The following is a 15,998-nucleotide window of genomic DNA, read 5'->3' as shown; positions in this document are numbered from 1 at the left end:
AAGCTTTTTACAGTGTTGAGGACAACATCAGCTGTGAACCCCGATAGCAGGAAGTGGTGAGACGGCACTGAGCGCTGACGTTTCACTGTCACCGTGGCGGACAGAAGCAGACAGGATGTGCAAGCAAGGCAAGGGCCACCTTTACCACAGTGGGGCTTCGAACCCGACGAGCATGTGAGTCCACCTGGTTCTGCCAGGAATTTTTACATAAGGGCACCAACACTCGTTTTGGTGGCGATGAGGAACGCTGAGGACATGTCGAACGAAGTAAGCTCAGCGAAAAAGGTGAGAGTGAAAGACCAGGTCGACAACATGCAGGAAGGGACATCGACCTACTCCTCTAAGCAGCGTAACCGACCTCTCGGCTGGTGCCCTGTTTTGGGAGTAATAAAGTTTTGATCATCGTCATCTTCTTTATTGATGAAGATATCGAATCTGATTAGGAAGCAGATAGTTTCACTCAAGTGACATATAAAATGAGAAGATTTGAGGAAGTTCCTGCGGTATTCCGACCAATAAAGGAAACGGGAACCTTCTGGAATTAAACCCAAATGTTGTAGCCTCGGAAATTGTTGCGCTAGCTAAAGAGAAAGTGCGTTCTTTCCGAGTTAACAAAGATAAAAGTTTCTCAGCCACTGTGACCTTTCTTGCTTCAGCCAAAAGCTTGTTGTCGTGTGCGCTGCTGGCTGGCTTGCTGGTGAAGCCATTCATTCCGGAGTCATACATACGAAATGTAGGGAAAATAAGACATGTGCCTCTAGAGTATACGCGAAGAACAACGCACGAAATATTCAAGAGAGACAGCAGTGACATCGGCTAAACGCCAGGCCTGTTACATATGACAAGAAGATGGCACTGTAGCATCGCACCCACTGAGAAGTGTGGTTTTACAATTCAGATATGACAGACCCCTTCAAGAGAAAGTATTCCTTGTATTTACCAGCCATCCGGTTGAGGAATATCTGGGCCCAGCAAGACGCTGCTATAGCTGTCAGAAGTTCGGACACTTGGCAAAAAACTGCCGAGGAACTAGGCGCTGCAGAAGATGTGCCAAAGACCTTCATCACAAGGACCTAAGTGTGCCAATTGCAAGAGGCTCCATGCTGCTTCGTTTTCTGGATGCCCAAAAAACAAGGCAGCTTCTCTTCAATATTAACATGACATCATCCATGGTCGCACGCAACAGCATGACGCGCCTGAGCCAAACATGAACAGTGAACCTTGCAAGGCCTCCTCGACCGCAAGCATCCTCCTGGCACCTCACCGGCTTCGGTGTATGTTCGCGCTGACCTCTTTCACGCTGCGGTGGACATCGAGGACATTCTCTGTGACACCCTCGAAGCCGTCGCCCTGACCGTGCGCATCAGGAGCACGGACACCAGTGTCGCGAGCGTGTACGTGCGCACATGGAACTACTCGCCACGCTGGCACACCAATATTGTGTGCCGCCTCGCAGACCTCCTAAATCGCCACATGTTCATCGGTGGCGACTATAACTCTCACCACACCTCATGGGGCAGTGGCGTGACGAACCACCAGCCGTGGGCGCAACCTCCTCTATGCCGTGCAAAAGGCCATACTGCTTGTTATAAACACGGGTAGTTGTACTCTGGCGCGTCGTGGTGTGTCCGACAGTGCTATCGACCTGACTCTGGTACGTATAACTATGAGTGGCGACATGCACCGGACTTTCAGGGCTCCGACCTCTACCCCATCGTGGTCAGAGCCCCCTCAGCTAACATATATGAGGTGCATTCGGACCTGCAGTATTGTGAAGTGGACGTGCTTCAGAGAAATGTGTGCTACAGTGCCAGTCCCTGCAGACTTCTTCACCCGTTGGCCGAGTGCCACTACGCAGCTACCACCTGCTGCACCGTGTTTGCGGGCACCCCCGCACCAGACATCTGCCTCCTCAATCTTCGTGCCGCGCGTCTCAGGGCGCAAATTGTGGCGGTGCGCTCGCCTAAGGTGGAACACTGGCGTGCCTATAACTGTAATGGCGTGGTGTGCCGCAAGCACGCCAGACGCCGTCGCGACCAGAGCTGGTCGCGACGGCGTCTGCTTGTCACTAGATGACCGTCAGAACCACGCCCAAGCCTGGTGCATATTCGCTGCCGTTATTCGCACCAGAGAGCCTCGCTGCCCAGTTATCTGTGTTGCTGTTGCAATGAAGATCGCCACGGAGGAGTTGGCTGAGATGCTGGCAGACAAGTTTGCCCCTCCTGCTTGCCCACAGCCACCGCACGGACTACCACCCGTGCCTGCACTCAAAAGGACTGAGCTGTTCGCTCCCGAGTGGTACCTCCCCACCGAGGGCATTCTGCTAGAGATCCGCGGGTCGAGGAGTTTACTCTCAGTGAACTGATCGCAGTGCTCAACAACCGCACGAAGCTGCCTACCCCTGGAGTGGACGTTTCACCTACCAGGTGCTGTGGAATATTGACCCCTCCATGCTCCCCGGTTGCTGGAGGTCTACAACAAAGTGTGGCGCACAGATCAGGCGCCTCCGGCTGCAAGGAGGCGCTCGATCGTGGTGCCCATCCTGAAGCCACGGAAGCGGGCCACGGAGCTTTCACCCTACCGGCCAGTATCACTCACCTCGTCCGCAGGAAAAGTCATGGAAGCCATGGCGTTGCGACGCCTTCGCTGATTGCCTCCGCAACCAACGCATTCCCTCCCGAACAGAGCGGATTTCGCCCAAGGCGCTATACTTTTGACTCACTGGCTGACGTGATCACCACCCTCGAGGAGGCCAAGTACCGTGGCGATTCGGCATCCTCATGCTGCTCGACGTGAGAAGTGTGTTTGACTGTTCGCTCCACGCATCGATTTTGGACGCACTTCATGACCTCGGTGTGTGCGCCCGGATGTTTGACTACCTGGAGAGCTTCTTGGGCGACCGTACTCTTCGTGTTCGTGTTGGATCCACAATCAGCGGTCCCCACTTTGTCACCGCGGGCGTACCCCAGGGCAGCATAATGAGCCCTTTTCTGTTCAATCTGGCTCTTGGCAAGCTGCCCGACTACATCCCGCGCAACACGGCTTGTGATGTGCATGTGGCGATTTACGCCGATGACATTGCGCTGTTTGCCTGTGGCCCCAGGGTCGCCACCAGGCCGCAGGCAAACCCTTCTCGAGTCCTCCCAGGTGGCCATCGACGTGGTTGACGCATTCCTTAGCGGGATTGGACTGGCGCTCGCCACCTCTAAGACGGAGGCACTGTACTCGTCCACCCGCAAGCGTCGACACGCCGCTCCACGCCTCGGCTCTCACTCTGGGGTCTCCGCGTCAAGTGGAGCTCGAAGGTGCGCTACTTGGGGGTGACCATAGACCACCGGCTCATCTGGCGACCATCCGTCAACAATCTGCGGACAAGCAACCGCAAGGTACTCGGCGCCGCATGCAGTCTCTTCGCGCGAGGTAACGGCTGCACCCCTGCCCTAGTCCTGCGAGTCTAAAACGCAGTCACATCGGCACGCGTAATCTACACGGCAGCAGTGGCTTCGTTTAGTGCTTGCCAGCTGGCTGCCATGGACGCGGACCATCGCAACGCCGTGCGGGAGTGCTACGGACTTCCCCACACCTCCCAGGTGTGGGGAAGTCCGTTGAAGCGGGGGAAACTCCCATCTGCCAGCGTGTGACCTAGCGGCCACTAAATCATGTACTGCAGCTGAAAACCATAAGGCAGGGGCAGGTACTTGTGAACAGGCTTACACGCTCTACCTCACTCATCCATGGGGCAGCGGGCGAGTGAGCTCTTGACGGTTGTGCCAGACGTACATGCAGTACACCAGCTGGCCGGCTATCCCCCCCTATACCACCACACTCCTCTGGTCATCACCAAGACCATTGGCGACATCAAAGCAAAGGCGAGCACCCCACTGGCTGCAATGCAGCAGGAGTGCTCCGCCCTCCTTCATGAACAGCTGAACGGCTGGCTGCTTAATTACGTCGACGGGTCAGTGCTTCACGACGGCTCCGCAGCCGCCGCCTGCGTTGTTCCATCAGTCGGCGCGGTTCTCTAGTGGCGCCTACCCTTTCTCGCCTTCTGCACTGGGGCGGAACTCGCTGCTATATAATTTCGCAGCCGATTTCCTGAGTGAGCGGACGCCCATGAGCGCTGCAGCCATCATCTGCGACTCCCGGGTGGCCTTGGCCGCGATCTCGCGCGAGGAAGACGGCAGCCTCCTTGCGCAGAGAGTTGCTCCGAAGCTAGACGCCGTGCAGCAAATGGGCTGCGACCTTTCGCTGCACTGGGTGCCTCCACACATCGGAATACCCGGCAACGAGGCGGCCGACTGCGCCGCGAGGGAGGCGCACGACCGCGGCATCGGCGTCACCAACTTCGTGTGCCCCGCGGATGCCGGCCGTCTCCTCACCGTCCGCTACGTGCGCGAGCGTCACCCGAACCCTCGCGTAGCATGACGATAGTTATAGCGCGAGAAAAAAACGACGACACAGAGACTCTCCTCTGTGTCTGTGACACAGAGCCTCTGTGTCGTCGTTTTGTTCTCGAGCTATAACTATGGTCATGCTATACCAACTAGCCCAAGCTGCCACACCTCGCGTAGCAGCTGGAAAGCCGCCGTGGCGGCTCCCTTTCAAGGAATTACCAAGACGAGACCACACTTTCCTTCTCCGTCTCCACGCCGGATACAACGACACCGCCGAACGAAAACATCCTCACTCCGAGCGTGGCAGTCCATACTGCATGGACTGCGATGGCCTGGAGACTCTAGACTACATTTTGCTCTATTGCCCTGCTGGTGACGTGAGCAGACAAGTGATGCTTGCAACGTACGGAGCAATTGGCCTGCCTCGGACTACAGCTGAGCACCTCTTGTTCCCGAACAGTGGGCGCGCACATATCAAGCGTGCCCTTTTAGCGCTGCTAGAATTGTTGACGGAAGCGGACTGCGCGAGCGATTTTAGATCATTCCCACCCCGTGATTTTGGTTGACGATCTGTGCGTCCCCCCTTCCTTATCGGTCTCTTCGCTCTCTCTCTCTCTCTTTCCTCTCTGCGCATGAATTAAGCGATGCAAATGGCTCAGATGTCTTCAATTCGTCGCTAGGTGCCGACTATGTTCGATCACGTGGCGATTAGGAGCATAACTCACTTAGAAAGAAGGTGTCCGCATCGCATACAACACCAGCGTCTCAAATTGATTACGAAGCCATCGTTGACGCGCTTTCCGCGCCATCGAATATATAGAAGTACAAAGAAAACAAAATATTGTTTCATTGTTAATTGAATTCGAATTTAGTAAAATTTAGAATTATTGTTACTACAGGGATGTATAATGCACGCAACCAAGCACTTCTCCTTTACTGCACACAATTGTAATGCATTCGAAGTAAAAAAGCGCCATAACTTCCACTATAAGGGACATAGGAAAATCATTTTATTATCAGTCTACAAAAAAAAATGACAGCATATCCACGGAGTGAATGATGGAGAGTGGGGCGAAGCATCCGTTCGTCCATTCGTTCTTGCTTCCGTCCGTCCATGCGTCCGTCTGTGTGACCGTCCGTGCGTCCATTCGCCCGTCCGTGCGTGCGTCTGCTCGTGCGTCCGCACGTCCATCTGTGCGTCTGTCCCTGCGTTCGTCCATGCGTCCGCCCCGGCGTCCGTCCATGCGTCCATCCGTCCGTGCAGCCATCCGTGCGTCCGTCCATGCATCTGTTTGTGTGTCCGTTCGTCCACCTATTCAACACTCCAAGTACCACCATCTCGCATCTTTTCATCATATATTCCTGATATAGAAGCACCGCCATCCAGCGGACATTCCAAGGACTGAACGAGAGGTGACACATACACACTTTTTTACGGCTTGCGCTTCGTGTCTACTTCCCACCTTTAATAACCTCGAGTTCATGGTATAAACTAGTTCACTGTATTCAAGGCACTGGGCCCAACGCTCGCTAAACCTTTCTAAAACCAAGGAGGTTACGCCCAGCGAGTATAACGTAGCAACCCTTTCTTGTCAGATAGTGCTCAATGTACATGCCAATGGCTGCTAAGGAGGAATGAGAGACAGGAGAATTCGGCTTTAAGTTAAAGCGCTTGCTGCGAATTTTTTATTGTTCAACAACGCACACAAGAAATCTCCCGCCGGCACCACCTTGGAGATGAAAATGTAAGACTGGTTACACACTACTACTACGGCTACGAGGGACGAACGGGTGCCGCGCATAAGGAGCTTCGCCTTTTAAAAGCTGGTGAACGATTTAGAGATACTTGGTACTCTACTATGGGAGGGCACTAAGCCGTCTCTGCAGAAAGAAAAATTATGTTTAGAAAAAAATGTTTAACGATATTGAGTACTTCGTACTCAACTATGGGAGAGCACTGAGCCGTCCCGTTATAAGAGTGTTGGGGGGGGGGGGGAGGTTAGGAAAGGGGGTAACGATTCAGAGTACTTGGCACTCTACTATGGGAGAGCTTACAGCCGTCCCATTGGTATGTTTAGAAAAATTGGTTAACGATTTAGAGCACTTGGTACTCTACTATGGGAGAGCTTAAAGCCGTCCCCGAAAATTCACAGTTCCATTGGGGGGGTTAGAAAAAGGGGGTAACGATTTATCCATTGGTGGCAACATTTTTGTATTCAACTGCTGTAGTAGTCATATTAAAGAGCTCTTCACACAAAAGAACGTCATATCAGAACCCCCGTCACAGCACTGGTAAATAACCAGCTACTTGCTTTTTAAATATTTTTGTGCCGTGTTATTTAACAATTTATTTCTAGGATGAGTAACACATCCTGTACAGCCCAAATCTTTCATCCAAACAATGTCGCAAAAACATATTTACAAGCCCTAAACAACATCTTTACACTAATGTTTCGACTCGGGACGTACGCAATGAATTCATACATTGCGAAGTGTTTTCAAAGCGACATTGCGGATTTTGTGATCATCAGAAGCAGTGATCATGGCGCGTTGCTTTTAAATGCGAAGCATTTCTTAGCGAACTTCGGTGACTTTGAGCGTATCTATCTATCTATCTATCTATCTATCTATCTATCTATCTATCTATCTATCTATCTATCTATCTATCTATCTATCTATCTATCTATCTATCTATCTATCTATCTATCTATCTATCTATCTATCTATCTATCTATCTAGCCGCCTATGACTTTTAGCTCTCCTCGCCGTTTAGATAATGGTATCGGGGCGCCAAACTTGGTAGGACATAACATGACTGTACGAAGAACATATTTGACTAGCCATAACATGAAAATTATGACATGTTTGTCATTAATGTCATAACTTGAATTTCATCGTCCTGCAGCTCTTGCAGTGGTTTCATTCGCATGGCATGTTGCAAAACTGGTATAGTATGACATGATTGCATGGGGAACACAAACGACAGACCCTAAGATAAAAATCATGATATGCCACACTCATGATGCGCTAGCGGCCGTTTCGCTAGCTTCGCATATAACAAATTTGGTATTACGGTACATGAATGGATGACGAAGGTATGTGACTAATGCTAACATGATAATCATGAGATGCGTGTCATCTAACAACATTACTACATGCCACGCTCATGATGCGCTGGCGGCGATTTCGCTGGCTTCACATGTACCAAACTCGGTATTACGTGACGCGAACGGACAATATAGGTAAGTGACACATCCAACCATGATAATCATGACATGCGTGTCTTGTAATAACATGTATACATGCCACACTCACGTTGCGCTCTCGGCCGTCTCGCTAGCTTCGCATATGCCAAATTTGGTATTACGAGACGTCAATGGATGACGAAGGTATGTGAGTGGCGCAAACATGGTAGTCATGAGATGCGTGTCATGTGAGAACATGATGACATGCCACAGTCAAGAAGCCAATATATTTCGACGTGACGCGGTGCGCGTGCTCACCGGCGTTTATTTCGTCGCGTCACGCCGGCGTTGTCACGCAATAGGCGCCGGTCCTACCATTGTTGTGGATCGCAGCTCTGAGGACCCGTTGTTGCGGATCCCGGCGCTGTTCAGATCGGGGGCTGCCCGGTCTCTTGTGGTAGCGTGGTGTAGCTTCGGGTTGAGGAAACGAGCGCTTACAGGATGGGGATACGAAAAAACAAACAGGTTTATGGCACTATTTACAAATATTTACAGCATAGAAAGGTTGAAAGTTCACACAAACCACGAGCGTGGTGGTTGAACCGTTACATGGTTCAGAGAGACGTCCCGCACTCTGCGGCGTCCTTATAAGCCCTGTCGGGCTCCTCCTTCTTGAGTGGAACACCAATCACACACACACAACAGGCGAGGGGTACGAGCATGCACGGCCCACGTGAGCATCCAATATTGAGTCGTGATCACTGCACTGCAAAGTGGCGCCAGAGGGGCTCTTCCTCGTCGTGTGTGTGTCGCTGGTCGAGGGGTCCCAAGCTCCGGACAGCAGACATCAAACGGCCCGCCAATCTGTCCGCTCAATTAGCAGGGCACTTTGTGGCGGCGGCCGCCGTTTCTTCCAAGGAAGACGCTGTCTTTGTTGTCCTCTCTGGAACGGCTCACGGCGTCGTGGCGACACGACGTCTCATCCTCCGGCTAGCAGGGACAATACCTGGTGGGCATAGGCAGCCGGCCAGTCGGCTACTTGTTTGAGGATTAAAAGAGTGCCGCTCCCCCGTCATGTCTGGACGCTGGTTCCGAGAAAACTGGGTTCCAGGCGTGGGAACGCTGCCCGACTCCGCTTCTCAGCGACAGCATGGCGCCTACTGACGATGGTCATAACAGCTTCCCCCTCGCCAGACGAGTCACGGAGGGCAGCAGTCAACACTACTGCTCGCAGGGACGACGAAAGGGTCAGTAGTTGAATGCCAGGAACTGGCCTTCGCTTGTGGCAAGGTCTGGGTAATTGCCGAATCTTCGACACCGTTTCTGAAACTCGACCACAGGCACAAGCAAGCACTCGGCCCCCTTCGAAAAAACCAAGCCAAAAGAGGGATGGCAAACCAATTTTCTTCACTAGCTTTAACAAAAAGCTCACACTCAAAACTATCAGGACCCACTTTGCTGAGAAACCAAACGTGCTACCTTAAACATTCTCATAATAAGATGCACGAAAAAAAACTAAAATATCAAAATTTTGATACATCAAGAGCACCCCAGAATGGCTTAGAAAGAGCGGCTGAGCGCGTCAACGTTTCCATTCAATTTGCCCTTTACCTAATGCCAAAATTATATTTTCGAAGAATCAAGCTCTGCCTCACAAGGCGACTGTTCTTTGATGTCATGGTTTGCAGCCAAGTAAGGGGAAAATGGTCTGTCCCTACTTTAATTAGCACCTCTGAGATAACACTGCAACTGCTGAAAGCCTACACAAGGCAAGCGCATTCATTTCCTGAAGCGCAGTACGTTATCTCACGAGAGTCCGAATTCTGGCTCAAGTAGAACGCATCATACTCGTTGCCACTGTCGTCCTGACATAGAATGGCTGTCTCCTTCTTTTCGTCGCTGACTGCTTTCATCGGTTCTGTCCCGCTGAGAGCATCGGTTCGGTACGCGAACGCTGAATAAACTCGAATTCAGCGAGCCCTACAATTGTCCTAACGTCCGTCTGCGGCTGTCACTACTTGTCGACAACGAACACATTAAGCTATCTAGCTTTTCTGAAACTTTGGCCTACGCTGTGGCCAAAAATACTCTTCGTTCGCTCAACCTGAGAAAGTTTACTGTTCCGCTCATATGATCACTTGATCAATCGTCTTCAAAGACAACCAACAAAACACAGACAAACACTTCTTTCTAGAAGGTTCGTTTGGTTAAAGCAAACTGCCTTTGCTAATGCCTCTGAGTAAATCTCACTAGGCTCTCCTGAGCTATCAATTACTTTCATTTCTAAGCATTGCAAAATACACGGCGCCATAACCAAACGCATAATCCCTCACACTTTTTCTAACATTCTTGCGTTACGTTGTGACACTCTGTGTACAACACAAAAATAATCTTCCGTGCAATACTCATCAAAAGCACCTCACAATAATGCACAGGGTTTTGCTAAAACTGCACCAATTGCTCTAAATTCTCACTGCGCGCAACGACGGCTCCACAGTGTCGCACCAAACTTAATCAGTTCACGTAATCAGTGGGTCTAGGTGAACATCTTCCTGAAATGTTCATTCATGCCACATCCACATGATAGTGAAGGCATACGACATTGCACTAAATCTATGAATTACTAGAAAAATAACGCGTTTTTGTACTAATGATTCAAGCACTTCAAGTTCGGTGGTTTTCCTTCGGTAAACTTTACATCAAATCTTGTAACCTATACAAAATGAAAACGACTCAAACCTAAATCTCCAATGTTGCACTGAATAATTATACTTAGTACGCGCGTGCAACAATTACTCAAACTAACCGTGCCTCCTTTTCTACAATAGATTCGCCTGAATCACACCCGATGGGGTCGCGGTCCCGGCGGTTTTCGAACACGCCAGAGGCTACAAAATGCACAAACTCTAAGCAGTGCACTGCCGTCACACCTCATTTTCCACTTCGGCCTGTTCCACCCAGGAATTTGAAAGGGACGCCAGAAACAGGGGGAAAACTGGGGCCACTGTCCCTTTGTGTTCGCCCCGACGCGGTTTTTAGCTTTTGTGATCTTTCGACGTTGACCCTTCGGACAAGGTCGCCTTCCTGAAGTTGTCAAACTAAAACGCGCCTTTCGTTTGGGTGATGCACCTCCTTTTCCTCCTCCAAAGCTGGCTCGCCGCTTGTGCCAGGCTGAACGCCACCATTGACGTTTCCTAAAAGTGATTGAATGCCTACCCTTTCGTCTTTCTGGCGACGTGGTGGGACTAGTCCTAGGCTTAGGCAGTGCCGAACGCTTTCGCTTCTTTGTTTTTTGGCGATGTTTGCTTGCCTCGTTTCTCTCGATGCCATCATCACGTCGCGTCGTGACCTCAGAAGTCGGGAAGCTCGTTGTAGCTAGTGCTAGGTCTTCCCTCCCGCTAACGCTTTCGAACTCTGCGTCACGACGGACTGTTGGGTCAAATTATCTTTGTCAACGCTGATGAAACCATTAACTGGGCCCTCTCCGATGGCATTGCTGCACTCCTGAGGCGTCGCGTTCTCGCTCTGTTTAGCAACTGTGCTAACCTTGCCTACATTTGACGACGTCGAAACATCCTCTTGAGGCACGAAGGTTTCCAGCTCCTTACTGGGCCCATTAGGGCTGCTGGCACCTTCCTCATCCACGCAAGGAGCGTCTTTCGACATCGTCCCTATTGCAAGATCGGCCATGGCCTTGTTTTCAACATACTCTACCTTGATTGACTTTAGAATACGCGGGCCCTTCTCTGGCGCGATCTCTGTTTCTAGCGCTTCATGACACGCCTCAACTTCCAGCGCTTTGTGACGCGCCTCACTTTCAGACTCCGGTGCGAGTCTTTCTTTCTTTTTGCTAACAGAAGTTCCGAATCTTCTTATTAGCTCTGCCTTTACAACTTCGTAGTTGTTCGCGTGCTGCTCACTGAGTCGCGCAACAACATCCGCTGCCTCACAGGGCAGAACCGTGCGTAGCTTCTGAGACCAGGTGTCTCGCTCACACTTAAGTTGACTACACTTTCGTTCAAAGAGTCTAAGATACAGGCCCATATCCCATGATAACTCATATGGCTGCATGTACCTAGACATCTCGAACTCTGCCTCATTTTCGAGAAGTACTCCTTGCTGGGGTCCCAACCTCATACTCAACTCATAGTCTTGTTCGAAAAACTTTGTCTTGAGGCCTTCTTTTTCGTCTCCACTCTTTCCTTCCATCTGAGCTGCTCTTAGTTTTCTTTCGATGATGAGGTCCCATTCTTCACTTAGTTCCTCATCATCAGCCCCCAAATCATTAATCGCTTGAATGATTATGGGTTTTCGTGCCAAACCCTTTGTATCGATCCCCAATTCCTCACACAACAGCAACAAGTCTGACTTCTGCAGCTCCCGTAAGTCCATGATCGTACTGAGTGCTCGCTACTTCCACAAATAACTTCCCGAAACGGCGAAACTGAGTATTTCGGCAAAGTTAACTACCAGTTCTAAAATTTAACCCTCTTTTAGAGCATGGTTCACTCAAAGAAAAAGCCAAGCACTCACCCATGCGTGATCCATGTCTCGAGCCAGCTGCTTCCCTTGGGCCGACAGTTGTTGTCACTTGTAGCTTCGTATCCCACCGCTGACAACCAGTTGTTGCGGGTCGGAAGGAAGGCCGCACGAGGATACGAGAACAAAACAGTTTATGGCACTATTTACAAATATTTACAGCATAGAAAGGTTGAAAGTTCACACAAACCACGAGCGTGGTGGCTGAACCGTTACATGGTTCAGAGAGACGTCCCGCACTCTGCGGCGTCCTTATAAGCCCTGTCGGGCTCCTCCTTCTTGAGTGGAACACCAATCACACACACACAACAGGCGAGGGGTACAAGCATGCACGGCCCACGTGAGCATCCAATATTGAGTCGTGATCACTGCACTGCAAAGTGGCGCCAGAGGGGCTCTTCCTCGTCGTGTGTGTGTCGCTGGTCGAGGGGTCCCAAGCTCCGGACAGCAGACATCAAACGGCCCGCCAATCTGTCCGCTCAATTAGCAGGGCACTTTGTGGCGGCGGCCGCCGTTTCTTCCAAGGAAGACGCTGTCTTTGTTGTCCTCTCTGGAACGGCTCACGGCGTCGTGGCGACACGACGTCTCATCCTCCGGCTAGCAGGGACAATACCTGGTGGGCATAGGCAGCCGGCCAGTCGGCTACTTGTTTGAGGATTAAAAGAGTGCCGCTCCCCCGTCATCTCTGGACGCTGGTTCCGAGAAAACTGGGTTCCAGGCGTGGGAACGCTGCCCGACTCCGCTTCTCAGCGACAGCATGGCGCCTACTGACGACGGTCATAACACCATATTCTCGCAGGCGTGCGCCGCGCTGCGTTGCTTTGAGGCATGCGCGTTTCAGCGCGTCCAGCGTCCCTCCGTCACGAAAAGAGGGAGACGCAGTGTTGTCTGGCTAACGCATCGGCGCGAATTTCGCGCCAGTTGCCGTCGTGCCACGCCGTTTGACGGTGGTCGCGACGGTCGCGCCTGGCGTCAGACTATACAGTGCTCGCGTTTTGCTAGCGTAGCGTCGCTGTGCCCAGGGTGCGCGGGCATCAACACTACATTGAAGTATATTGGGCCCTTCATATTGTTCTCAAGGCTGGGTTTTGCTAGCTCCACATACATCAAATTGGGTGTTACGTGATGTCAATGGATGACGAAAGTGTATGACTGGTGCAAACATGATAATGCTGTTACGCGTGTCTTGTAAGAACGTGGCAACATACCACGTTCATAGCGTGCTTGCGGCCGTTTCGCTAGCTCCACATATACTAAATTTGGTATCACATGACGTGAAGAGATGACGAATGTAAACGACACATCCAAACATGATAATCACGACACGGAAGTCATGTAGGGCATTATTTACTTCCACCTCGTAACGTTGTGCTGATTTTAAAGTGTTAAATCTACATTTATTATTCGTGCTTCGCATGTCATCGATTCCCACTGTACTTTGGATGGGCCCATTTCTTTTTTCTTTTGCTTGCGACAGTGGAGCCCCCTGTAACGCACCAGGAGCTTGCAGTTCCCTTTCGAGTCGGTGAGAGGAAGAAGCGGTGCAGATCAAAAGAAGGCTGTAGCTTTCCGAAGGTACAGGGGCTTTAATTTTACGCTACTCTCGGCGCATAGTCTGCTACGTCAGCGTTTCGCAGCGGTTCGCTACGCCGTTCCTCGCGGCGGCTTCGCTGTTGTACTGTTATTCAACTTAACCATTCATCATGTTTGCAGTCGACATTCTCGCGTCGCATTTGTCGACTGCTTATGTGGATACACACAAGGTCTCCTGTATACAGGGTGTCCCACGTAACTTTACCCAAAGTTTAAAAAAATGCCGTAACACGCAATTACGACGCAAGGAAATGCATGTTGCTCACCGTTGCCTGGAGTTAGACAATTTTTATGTTCTCAAATATTGTTTAATTAGATCTGTTTAATTACCTAACTTTTGAAGGAACGAGGATGTATAAAGAATGTCAACGAGAAAGTTGTAGATCGGTAAGCAAAACAACCAAATAGATAGTTTTGAACTTTATATCTGTTACAGTGTTTTTTTTGCTAATTAGAAATGCCCGCGAAATACAAAAAAAATACCATGTGACAAACCCGCTCGCGCGTCAGTCCGCACGATGATTCTAGTACTCCCTAACGTTCCTCCTAACATTAATTAAATGTATGTAAGGAGAGGTTGGTGCATGGGCACCAACCTCTCCTAACATACATTTAATTGAAATAAAGTAGTGAAATATAAAGAGCGACGAGAGTCGAGAACGCAGAAGCCTCTTCGGAGCCCCATGAAAACGGGACTTCTTTCTTGAGGAGCTGCGTAGGCGGCCTCGCTATGAGCGCAAAATTTTTCACGAAGTGTCGGAAGTAGGAGCATAGTCCGATAAAGCTGCGTACATCCTTCGCAGATCATGGTACAGGAAAGTTTTTGACGGCGCTGATTTTTGCCGGGTCTGGTTGTACACCGTTGGCGTCTACTAAATGGCCAAGCACTGTGATTTGATGGCGTCCAAAGTGACATTTGGACGAGTTGAGCTGCAGGCCAGCGCGACGGAAGATTCCCAGGATGGCTGAGAGGCGCTCTATATGAGTTTCAAATGTTGGTGAAAAGACGATGACGTCGTCCAAGTAGCACAAGCAGGTGGACCATTTGAATCCTCTGAGCAGGGAGTCCATCATTCGTTCGAAGGTGGCTGGAGCGTTACAAAGGCCTAAGGGCATGACCTTGAGCTGATATAGGCCATCGGGGGTGATGAATGCCGTCTTTTCACGGTCCATTTCATGTACCTCTATCTGCCAGTAGCCCGAACGAAGGTCTACGGAGGAAAAATATTTGGACCCATAGAGGCAATCAAGTGCAACATCTATTCGTGGCAGAGGGTAGACGTCTTTTTTGGTAATTTTGTTTAGGTGTCGATAATCCACACAGAAACGCCATTCACCGTCTCTCTTGCGGACTAGCACTACAGGAGAAGCCCAAGGACTGCAGGAGAGCTTAATGGCGTCCTTGGCGAGCATTTTGTCAACCTCACTTTGGATAATGTGACGCTCGGTCGCCGACACCCGATATGGACGCCCATGAATATGATGCTCATTACCAGTGTTTATGCGGTGGCTCATCCCGGTAGCTTTCCCCAACGGACGGCCACTGATGTCAAAAACATCGATGTAGGACGGCAGAACCCGGTGGAGCTCATCAGTCTGCTGCGGCGTTAAGTTGGAAGCGATCATCGACGTAATAGCTCTGTCGAAGCAAGTGGCATATTGATTTTGAGCGTGGGGGTGAGAAGGAGCGGCCATCGTGAAAACATCTACCGCATTGTCTTCTTAGGTGCAGAGCAATGCCAAAGAGATCCCTTGTGGCAGCACTTGAGGTGTCAAGCTAAAGTTGACAACTGGGAGACACGTGGAATTTCCTGTGATGGACAGAATGGAGTGCGGTAATGTAATGTCACAGTTTGGGAGGACATATTTGATAGGAGTCAGAACATAGTCACCGTAGGGAACTGGTGGTCTTGAGACGAGCTCTCTGTAGGTCAGTGTCTGTGGAAGGAGGCGCACATGTCCCGTTGTGCAGAGGCGACTCGGCCGTTGTGCAAGAGGTTTTGTTGCGGGCAAGTGGAGACGGAGCGTACTGGTCGAATAGTCCATGAGGGCAGAATGCGCGGACAGGAAATCGAGGCCTAAGATTACGTCGTGGGGGCATTTATCAAGGACGGTGAAGAGAACAACTGTGTGTCGTTCCGCAATGCTCACACGAGTGGAGCACATTCCAGTGATAGATGCTATTCCGCCATCCGCATCACGGACGTACTGAGTGGTCGCAGGTGTGAGAACCTTGCTGAGCTTGCGGCAAAAATCACTCGTCATCACGGAAAGTTGGGCGCCGATG

General features: G+C 50.7%; 1 protein-coding gene across 3 annotated transcripts in view; it reads right to left on the bottom strand.

Annotated features, from left to right (window-relative positions):
• LOC119172924 (angiotensin-converting enzyme) overlaps window positions 1-15,998 on the bottom strand; it is a 105,247-nt gene that overhangs the window by 17,391 nt on the left and 71,858 nt on the right. The window lies entirely within an intron of this gene.

The sequence above is a fragment of the Rhipicephalus microplus genome, chromosome 4 (assembly GCF_043290135.1).
Source record: "Rhipicephalus microplus isolate Deutch F79 chromosome 4, USDA_Rmic, whole genome shotgun sequence".
Taxonomy (NCBI): Eukaryota; Metazoa; Arthropoda; class Arachnida; order Ixodida; family Ixodidae; genus Rhipicephalus; species Rhipicephalus microplus.
This window is presented reverse-complemented; position numbering and strand designations above follow the sequence as displayed.